At 42.9% G+C, this 10,459-nt stretch overlaps 1 long non-coding RNA gene across 1 annotated transcript; it reads right to left on the minus strand.

Moving 5' to 3' along the window:
* Positions 1-6,581: 6,581 nt before the first annotated feature.
* On the minus strand, positions 6,582-9,816 carry LOC132658275 (uncharacterized). The gene is made up of 2 exons (XR_009597662.1): positions 9,576-9,816; positions 6,582-8,206 (listed from the first exon to the last, which is right to left on the minus strand). It is a non-coding gene; the product is annotated as an uncharacterized LOC132658275 (long non-coding RNA).
* Between the last annotated feature and the right edge of the window lie 643 nt (positions 9,817-10,459).

A 10,459-nucleotide genomic window follows, 5' to 3' on the forward strand; every position in this document is an offset into this window, starting at 1 on the left:
ATGGGATCTCCTGCATTGCAGGCAGATTCTTTACTACCAGCTAAGCTGCCAGGGGAGCCCAAATAAATAAAATTTTAAATTTTGATTAAAAAAAGAACTTTCAGGTTTACAGTATCATGTTAACTATATTCACCATACTGTACATTAGATCCTCAGAACTTATTCTTATAGCTGGAAATGTGTGCCCTTTGACCTGTATCACTCCATGTCCCCATCCCCCAGTCTTTATCTTTCTGGCTTATTTCATTGAGCATGTGAGCGTAGTGTCCTCCATTTTATAGTAAGTGGCAAGATTCCTTTTCTTTTACTGAATAATATTCCACTGTGTGGGTGTGTGTTCGTGTTTTCTTTATCATTTAGGTTATTTCCATACCTTGGCTATTGTGAATAAGGTTGTAGTGAACATGTGTGTGCAGATATCTTGTCCGACTCTTTGTGACTCTGTACAGTCCGTGTAATTCTCCAGGCAAGAATGCTGGAGTGGGTTGCCATTCCCTTCTCCAGAGGCTCTTCCCTACCCAGGGATCGAACGCAGGTCAATTATCCATTCCCATTATAATGGCTTTCCAAACTAGACTGAATTAAAACTTATCAAAATAAGGATCTGTGCATGAGTGTTGTCCCACAGCAGGCAAGAAAGAGTGCAAGAGTTCTGCTGCAGACCCAACTAGCAGATGAGGTTCCATGGGAGGGTCTGTGTATCTGGCTTTGGAGAAGCATTTGAAAAATTGGGAGCAGGAAAAGACTCGAGTGAGAACCTATGCTTCCCTGGAGAGTAAGTCTTCATGCTGTCTGACCATCAAACAGTGATTTCTTTCTGCTCAGAACCACAGGACAAGACAAATAGCCCATCTGGCTCACTGAGAGCAGTCAAAGGAGCCACAGAGAAGACCACAGAGGTCTGAACATCAGTACGTGGCTGCAAGACCTGAGGTCAAGCTGCTTAGTACAGACTCTGCTCAGGCAGCCCGGGGAGCCAGGATCTGCTCAGTGGGGCTGGGGACTGAAAAAAAAAAAAAAAAAAAAAGACAGACTAAAAATAATGAGGATGGACCTGGAGAAAATTAGGAATTTGATGAGTGAAGTCATCAGCTGCGTCCCAGGGTGGAATTCCTCAGAGGCTGTTAAGTTAGGAACCTCCCTTTTCAGGGCCAAAAAAAAAAAAAAAAAGAAGAAGAGTAGCCTTCAGTGAGGACTGGGGTGCTGTCTGTGGCAGAATCAGGACTAACATGGAACAACACAGCGCTCACAGAATGGCACCATTCCATCCAGGTAACAGTATAGCACCGTTCTGGGGAGTAGAGTGCATGATGACGCTGAAAACATCACATTTCCAGCCTGTTCAGAGGGTGCAGAGAGCTTTGACATCAAGACGGTAAGAACTAGACAAGTACCCCAGAGGTTCAGTTCAGTTGTGTTTGACTCTTTGTGACCCCATGAACTGCATGCAGCACACCAGGCTTCCCTGTCCATCACCAACTCCTGGAGCTTGCTCAAACTCATGTCCATTGAGTCAGTGATGCCATCCAACCATCTCATCCTCTGTCGTCCCTGTCTCATCCTGCCTTCAATCTTTCCCAGCATCAGGGTCTTTTCCAATGAATCAGTTCTTTTCATCAGGTAGCCAAAGTATTGGAGCTTCAGCTTCAGCATCAGTCCTTCCAATGAATATTCAGGACTGATTTTCTTTAGGATTGACTGGTTTGATCTCCTTGCAGCCCAAGGGACTCTCAAGAGCCTTCTCCAACACCACAGTTCAAAGCATCAATTCTTCGCACCTCAGTTTTCTTTATGGTCCAACTCTCACATCTATCCACACATGACTACTGGAAAAACCATAGCTTTGATTAAACAGACCTTTGTTGGCGAAGTAATGTCTCTGTTTTTTGAATATGCTGTCTAGGTTTGTCATAGCATTTCTTCCAAGGAGTAAGCTTCTTTTAATTTCATGGCTGCTGTCATCATCTGCAGTGATTTTGGAGCCCAAGAAAATGAAGTGGAGGTATGGAGGCAAAATCAAAGCACTGTCATCAAAGAAACACATTAGCGACTCCAACATCTTGGTGTGTTTGTCAAAAGGACTCCCTTCCTTAGTGAGAAGAGATGGTATATGGGAAGGAGAAAAGGAAGGAACAGGGGAATATGAGATGAAAGTCACATGTAAGTAGCTGGCATTATTTACAATGACTATAACCCAGCACTGTAAGAGGAAATATTCCTGAGTTGAGAACACCTGTGCAGTCCAGCAGTTAGAGCACTGATGCTTCCTGGCAGATTGCCATGGAAACGACACCTGCTAGGATGATGGACCCGTGGAGCCTGAGCAGATGCTATCACCAACCTGGGATTTCCAGTTCCACATACCAGAAATCTTCAAATCCCATTCCAGAGCTGCTGTCCCCTAAAGTTACAACCAATGCTCACTTTCTCAGGATCTCACATTCTTCTTTATTAAAAATGCAAGTCCAGGGTAATAATGAGACTCACACAATCAATGGGGTTTCATTAAGAGGAAAATTAGAGCATACAACCTTAATAATCAGGTTAGTATTTAAAGAAAACCTCTTGAAATGGGTCAACATATACACTGATCTATTATAATCCAGGGAGGCCAAAGACATTTTATTTCCTACAAGTCCGATTTGGTCCAACGCTTCACGTGCAAAGACTCTAATGTAAGAATCTCCTTACTTTTAACTAATTTACTCGGAAGATAGAAATGCTATATTATTTTTCATTTCCAATGCACGATTCACATTGGCTCCTCATTACATCTAATCACGAAATGAATTAAGTCAGGAAAAGAGTCTCCAAGTACGGACGACAGCTGATGGGAGGGATAACTCAGTGAGAGACCAGAAAGGCAGCTTCGGTGAGGGCAGGAGTTTCAGTATTTTCCAAATCTGTCAGCCTCTCAGTAACAGTTGAGTCATGACTCCACTTCAATTACTTCACAAAAGAAAGAGAATCATACGTGACAGTCGACCATGAACACCCTAGAGCTGCTAAATCTGCAAAAAGAAAGGGCAGGGATTGTACACTTTATCCGTAATGTGGTGAAGAGCACCCCGTTGTTTGAAAGGCAGGTGTGAGGTGTGTTCTGTGTGTGTGTGTGTGTGTGTGTGAGAGAGAGAGAGAGAGAAACGAGAGAGACAGATAGAGACAGAGAGAGAGAAGACATGGAAAGAGAGAGAAGAGAGAAGAGAGAAAAGGGATAAACAGAGAACAGATGGAAACAAGAGAGGGACACAGAAGTAAAAACAGTCAGTTCTAGTGACATCGAAACACTCTGATGGTCAGTAATGGTTGCTACGCGTCCAGCTAATTCAGGGGAAATGTTGGTAACAGTAACAATGATAATTATTATTACATGAACAGACAAATGGCTGGACGTTGGATAAATAGAAGTCTGAGACAGTAGGTGTTTGCCTCTCTGACAAGGTGAATAAAGTGCTGAAGGGATTCGGGGATCCACAGTCTGCAAACCATGGAGCAGTTAGTTTTCCTTTTGGAAGAATGAATATCTAGTTCAGGCAAACTCAGTTACACAAGCAAGAGTTCCCATTTCTGTGACAATGCCTGCTACCAACTAGTGGCTTGATAAATACCTTCTATCATGAATCCCTAAACTAAAGGGAGGCTTCAGCCTGATTCTTCCCAACCTGGTGGGAGGGCTCTTAGCCCAGTGACATGCTTAATGCTTACTCACTTGCCCTGTTCTTTCCTTAGCATCCAGCTTAAAATCACCCAAGGGCAGACTTGCTCTTCCCAAGCTAGGAATGACAGAGCTCATGTTAGTCAGGTGATGTGAAATGTGTCAAGGGCATTCTTCAGGCTCCAGGAAAATCCCTGGAAAGCCTCTCAAAATTTAAGAGCAAAATATCCTTCCGGCTCAGGAATGTGCATTGGGACCAGCGGAGGGTCGGGGTGGGGGTGGGGGGACGGGGGAGGGGGGAGTTTTCCTCTTGATCTCTAAGTTCTCCCAAGGCTTTTGTCTCTCTGCTCCAGGCATCTGACAGCCAGCTCCTATGGTGACAATAGACAAATCTTCACTCATTCAATGGATGTACTTTGCTTTCATTTACTGCTTGACTGTTTGTTTTTGTTTTGCCAATTTCAGACCCCATTGACCCAACTGAAAAATAAAGGAATCCATATGAGAGAGCTGAATATTCAATTCAGGAAAAGTAATGAGCTTAAAATACTTGATTGCTGATCTGATGTTGGGCAATGCGTCTTTTCCCCACTCTTCAAGTGTACAGCCCCGTGTCACACAGATATAAACTGCCTCCTACTCACTTGTAGACATGGACGAAAGTTAGGACCATGAGGAACACCACAGTGGATAGGAGGATTCTAATTTACGGACATCTTAGAAATGATGATAAGCTGCTGCTGCTGCTGCTACTGCTGCTGCTGCTGCTGCTAAGTCACTTCAGTGGTGTCCGACTCTGTGTGACCCCATAAATGGCAGCCCACCAGGCTCCCCTGTCCCTGGGATTCTCCAGGCAGGAACACTGGAGTGGGTGATGACAAGCTAACCTGAAGGAAAGACAGCTATAATGCTCTTCTAAAGGAAGGAATTTCTTTGCCCTGAAATTATGGGAAAAGTCACAAAGAAGGATGAGATCTGACATGGTGAAAAATTTGAAAAAATGAAACGCATAACGAAATCAGTGAGCACACAGTAGACTGTAAAATGCGTTAACGGCAGGACAAGGAGCTAATATCAATATCCTTAATACATAAAACATGCTTAAAATAAGTTTTAATAAGTGAGAAAGCACAGAGGCATGTGTGTGTTTGTATCTATCATTGGTGGGTAACATGGAATTCAGAATGGAAGCTATTTTATATATTGACAGGCTTTTAGTATTTCATTTTCCCACTCTGCAAATTTCCTTTCACACCTTCACCCCTCTAGTCATGTCACCTACACCCCTGTTCTTGCCTCACTCTCATGAACGGCTTTGCCTCACACATTACATAGGAAATTCAAAATCTTCAATGAACCCTCATTAGCAAATTCTAACATATTTGTTTTCCAGAAAGGAATTTAAATATTGTCTCCTTTAGGTTTCAATGACTCCTAACCTCAGCTATGTTTTATTTTTTATTTTTAAATCAATTTTTATTGAAGTAGAGTTGCTTTATGAGGTTGTGTTAGTCTCTCCTATATAACAAAAATGAATCAACTATGCTTTAGACTCTTCCTTCATATTGCATTTTAAGAGCTGATAAAGAACCTAAAAAAGCACCATGTTGCCTTTTCCTAGTCTATTAGTTAGAAACATACTTTATTAATATGTATTGAATAATAATATGAGCTGCCAACTGTAGATGATATATGCACATTAATTTTTATACACAGGATCTCAATTCTCATGATAGTTCTCATTATGCACACAGGATGGTTTTCAAAAGCCAGCAAAAAATATAATTTATCTATGTAGAGACACCAGCAATTTACTTTTTCATATTAATGAAATTCATATAAGTATCGTTAGGGATGAGTAAATTATACCAGCATGCCTTCATGGTGCCATAGCTAAGACCCAATGTTCCACTGGGACTTTCTGTGCTTCATAGAGGGTCATTTATCTATTTTTTTTCGGGGACTATATATGTAAGCCAAGGGGTTCATCTTGTCTCTGAAAATAGAAAATGATGCGTTGTTGCATTTCAGTTTTATCCCCTTTAGAGATGGTAATCACCCACTGGAAAACAGTGTGTGTTTGGTTTGGAGCAATTAAAACTGATTTCTGAGTTCCAAGTTTAAGAGAATGAACAATTTTTTAAGCCAATAGTCATTTGAATTGGTGGAAGTAACTGACATTGTGTTAAAAGATATAATTTTTCAGGTATAACTGGCTAAAATAAATGAATACAGCCAAGTTAGAAATAAATGAATAAATTCTTTTGAGAAGATTGAATTACAAACCCATGAAGTAGATCAGAAGTAGGGATACATTTCTTTAAATGAACCTCCTTTTGTGAGGTTGCTTACTCACTTGTGCCTTGACTCTCCAGGAGACCACACAGGTGGAACCAATACAGGGTGGGTGGCAAGGTTACACAGATCAGCCAGGTCACCATACAGATCGTATCCTTCAGCCAGAAGGAATTCACTCCCCTGCTATCTTGTTCGGAGAAGGCAATGGCACCCCACTCCAGCACTCTTGCCTGGAAAATCCCATGGATGGAAGAGCCTGGTGGGCCGCAGTCCATGGGGTCGCTAAGAGTCGGACACGACTGAGCGACTTCACTTTTCACTTTTCACTTTCATGCATTGGAGAAGGAAATGGCAACCCACTCCAATGTTCTTGCCTGGAGAATCCCAGGGACGGGGGAGCCTGGTGGGCTTCCGTCTATGGGGTCGCACAGAGTCAGACACGACTGAAGCGACTTAGCAGCAGCAGCAGCAGCAGCTATCTTGTTAGGATGCTCTGATACAAGAAAGCCCTTCTTCATCGTGAGGCAAAGCTACCACCCAGGACCTTCCAGATATTCCTTCAAATTCTCTGAAATAATGGTACCTACTCTCTTAGTTCAAGCTGCTGTGAAAAAATACCATAGACTGGGTGGTTTAAACAACAGACTTTTATTTTCTCACAGTTCTGGAATTTAAGACATCCAAGGTCAAGGCACCAGCAGGTTGAGTTCTCAGTGAGGACTTTCTTCCTGGCTTACAGACGGCCGCCTTCTCACCATGTCCTCACGTGATCTTTCCTTGGCTTGCACTTGGGAAAGAGGGCTCACGTGTCTTCCTCTTTCTGTTTGTTGTTTAGTTGCTCGGCCATCTTCAGTTTTTTGTGACCCCATGGACGTACACCAGGCTGCTCTGTCCATGGGATTTCCCAGGCAAGAATACTGGAGTGGGTTGCCATTTCCTTCTCCAGGGGATCTTCCCGATCCAGGGATCAAACCCACATCTCCTGAATCTCCTGCATTGGCAGGCAGATTCCTACTGTTGTGCCACCAGGGAAGCCCTTCTTCCTCTTTTTATAAGCGCACTAATCCCATGACAAGAGTGCCACACTCACGGCCTCATCTAGCCCAATTACCAAAAAGGTGTACTTCCCCAGTGGTCCAGTGGTTGAGAATTCATCCCTGGTTGGGGAATTAAGATTCCACGGACAGCTAACTCTGCACATCACAACTATTGAGCCCTCGTGCTCACACTCTGCAATGTGACAAAGCCAGCAGATCACAGTAAAGAGTCCACGCACCGCAGTGAAGACCCAGCACAGCCAAAATAAAAACCCAATTACCTCCTGAAGGTCCCACCTCCCAACACCATCACATTAAGGGCTAGGGTTTCAACTTATGAATTTGAGGGGACATAAACATGTAGTCCCAGAGAAGGCAATGGCACCCCACTCCAGTACTCTTGCCTGGAAAATCCCATGGACAGAGGAGCCTGGTTGGCTGCAGTCCATGGGGTCGCTAAGAGTTGGGCACGACTGAGCGACTTCACTTTCACTTTTCACTTTCGTGCACTGGAAAAGGAAATGGCAACACACTCCAGTGTTCTTGCCTGGAGAATCCCAGGGACAGGGGAGCCTGGTGGGCTGCAGTCTGTGGGGTCTTACAGAGTCGGACACGACTGAAGCGACTTAGCAGCAGCAGCAGCAGCAGCAAACATTTAGTCCATAAACCTATCATCTGCCAGATAATTTTCATACCAGTCTGTTAATCCCCTTAGGGCATAGGATTATTCTCATTTTATATACATTGTAAATTATTATTCTCCCTCCATATATCATGAAATTAAAATTCTGATAAGGTAAAAGATTATCCAGCTCCACACAGCTAGAAAATGATGTGACAAGTCCAGTTCTGATTGCTAAATGAAATGTTCCAAATTAACTTAACACTTCACCATGTCAGTTTCTCTTCTCTAAATACACTTCATGTGGTCAATGTTCCCTTAAAACATCCTACCAGGAACTGGGCACACAACTCCAAGAAAGCTCTGACTAGGATCTGGATGGGACCAAAATGTACCTTGTTACAAATCTTATACCTCTTTTAATAGAGGATAAATGTGACTGGCTAAGAGGGCGTCGGAGGATAAGATGGCTGGATGGTATCACTGACATAATGGACATGAACTTGGGCAAACTCTGGGAGGTAGTGAGGGCCAGAGAGGTCTAGCGTGCTGCAGTCTTTGGGTTTTTGCAAAGAGTTGGATACAACTGGGCAACTGAAAAACACCAAGAAAATGTGAATGAGTTGTGCAGCAGGCAACATGCAGCTGTCCATAAGCATATTACATGATTTTGCCAAATGCCTTGCTAACGCTTGATATCCAAATTTTATAAGAATCTTCTAGGTATCTCAGTTCAGTTCAGTTCAGTTCAGTTGCTCAGTCGTGTCTGACTCTTTGCGACCCCATAAATCGAAGCACGCCAGGCCTCCCTGTCCACCACCAACTCTCGGAGTTCACTCAGACTCACGTCCATTGAATCAGTGATGCCATCCAGCCATCTCATCCTCTGTCATCCCCTTCTCCTCCTGCTCCCAATCCCTCCCAGCATCAGACTAAGCTTATTGGCTAACTCTATCATTATCAAGGCTTCCCTGCTGGTTCAGTGGTAAAGAATCTGTCTGCCAATGCAGGAGATTCAGGAGATGTGGGTTTGATCCCTGGGTCAGGGAGATCCCCTGGAGAAGGAAATGGCAACCTACTCCAATATTCTTGCCTAGGAAATCCCAGGGACAGAGGAGCCTAGTGGGCTGCAGCCTATGGGATCACAAGAGTTGGATATGACTTAGCGACTAAAACAACATTATCTATCAAAGTGAAGTTCATTTTTCACTTTTCTGGCAGTTAGGCGAGATTCATTTTATTATCTGTCTCATCTCAGAACTGAAACTGTGTCACTATACACAAATCGTTTTCACCCTGGAAGAGTCATCTGACACTAGAAATAGTATGCATCCTGCTGCTCGTCTTCTTACGAGTGATGAAACGGGGGAGATGTAGGTGACAAAAACATTTCAACAGCTGAGTCATCAACGCAAGGGTTTTTGAGCAGAAAAAAAATGTCATGGTGTTTTGTTTTAGAAAGATGACTGATAAAAACAAAAATTACTGCTTCTAAGCTGTCATGACCCTTTGGCTTAATCTAAAAGCTACAATCCTACGCCAAAAGAGTAACTTCATACTCAGAGAAGAACCATAAGGATCATTTTCTCAAATAAGCCATTTGTTCACTGGAAAACTATTTTGGCAAGAAAACAGAAATTATTGCACTTATTCACAGAGGCCTGGAGAAAAGTCCTAACTAGTGGACTAACATCTCACAAGTTAAAACCAGCATCTGCAAGATACTCCCTGTCTCAATTAGTGACAGTGAAATTAATCTTGAGATAAAAGTCATGGGTTCAATGTAGATATTTGCAAATTATCAAAACAAAATAAATGAATCCTATAGGAGTTCTCACTGTGTATCAGATTCTAATAAATCAGTGCCGTGACATGAGAGCCACTCCAGTGAAGTCAATTTGTCTATATAATGTAATTACATCAAAAAAAAAAGAAAAAGAAAGAAAAAATATATTGTACTTACATCCTGGTCCCAAAATTCACTGCAGAAAAGTCCATCTCACAAAGTTAACCCCAGGGACATCTTCTGCATTTACATGGCATAGACAATGTGCTTTGAAATCTACAAGGGGATGACAATGGGATAAAGATCAATCCCTTAAAAAGAGAATGAAAACAATCCAAGAATTGGACTTCATATTGCCAATCGTGCAGATGACTCCTTCGGAGTTAACGTGCCGCCTGTCAGCATCCTTGCCCCAGAGTGCATTGTCTGAAAACTCAGTCTGGCTGTTCTATTCTGAAGGAACAGGAAACTCTTCAACAGTTTGCCCTATAGGGTATCTTGATAACATCAGCGCTCAGAACATTGAGCACACGCCTCCCGGTCACATACACACACCCCAGATGAAAAAGTGACGAAGGCAGGCATTCTTCTGTGTTCTCATCAACAACAGAGAGACATGCGTAAGCAGCAGCAGCAGAAGGATAACTTTGGCCATGGGATTTTACAGGGCAGTGGGAGAGAGCAGCCTGTTTTCACTGCAGGCAGAAGAAACCAAGTCACGAGGAGCCTTGACAAGTTGCAAAGCCTGGTCTGTCCACCATGCCACCCTCTCTGCCTGGCTGCTTCTTCACAATTCTTTCCTCTAGTGAAAAAGGAAAGTCCAGAAAATAGACATTTTGAGGGTAATTCCCATTCTTTCTCTAATAAAATAGTAAGGAGACACTGCAAATGTTCAGAGAAATACATAAGAAGTGAAGATCTAAAAAAGAAAAGCAGAAAATAAAAACCTCTATAAATTACCTACAAATCACCACTAACCTTGAATAATATGGGGCTGTCTATTGTATTCCCTTAAGTGGAAGACACCCTTGCCCTGCTGCCTGAACTGAAGCAGAAACAGA

This window comes from Ovis aries, chromosome 20 (genome assembly GCF_016772045.2).
Source record: "Ovis aries strain OAR_USU_Benz2616 breed Rambouillet chromosome 20, ARS-UI_Ramb_v3.0, whole genome shotgun sequence".
NCBI lineage: Eukaryota > Metazoa > Chordata > Mammalia > Artiodactyla > Bovidae > Ovis > Ovis aries.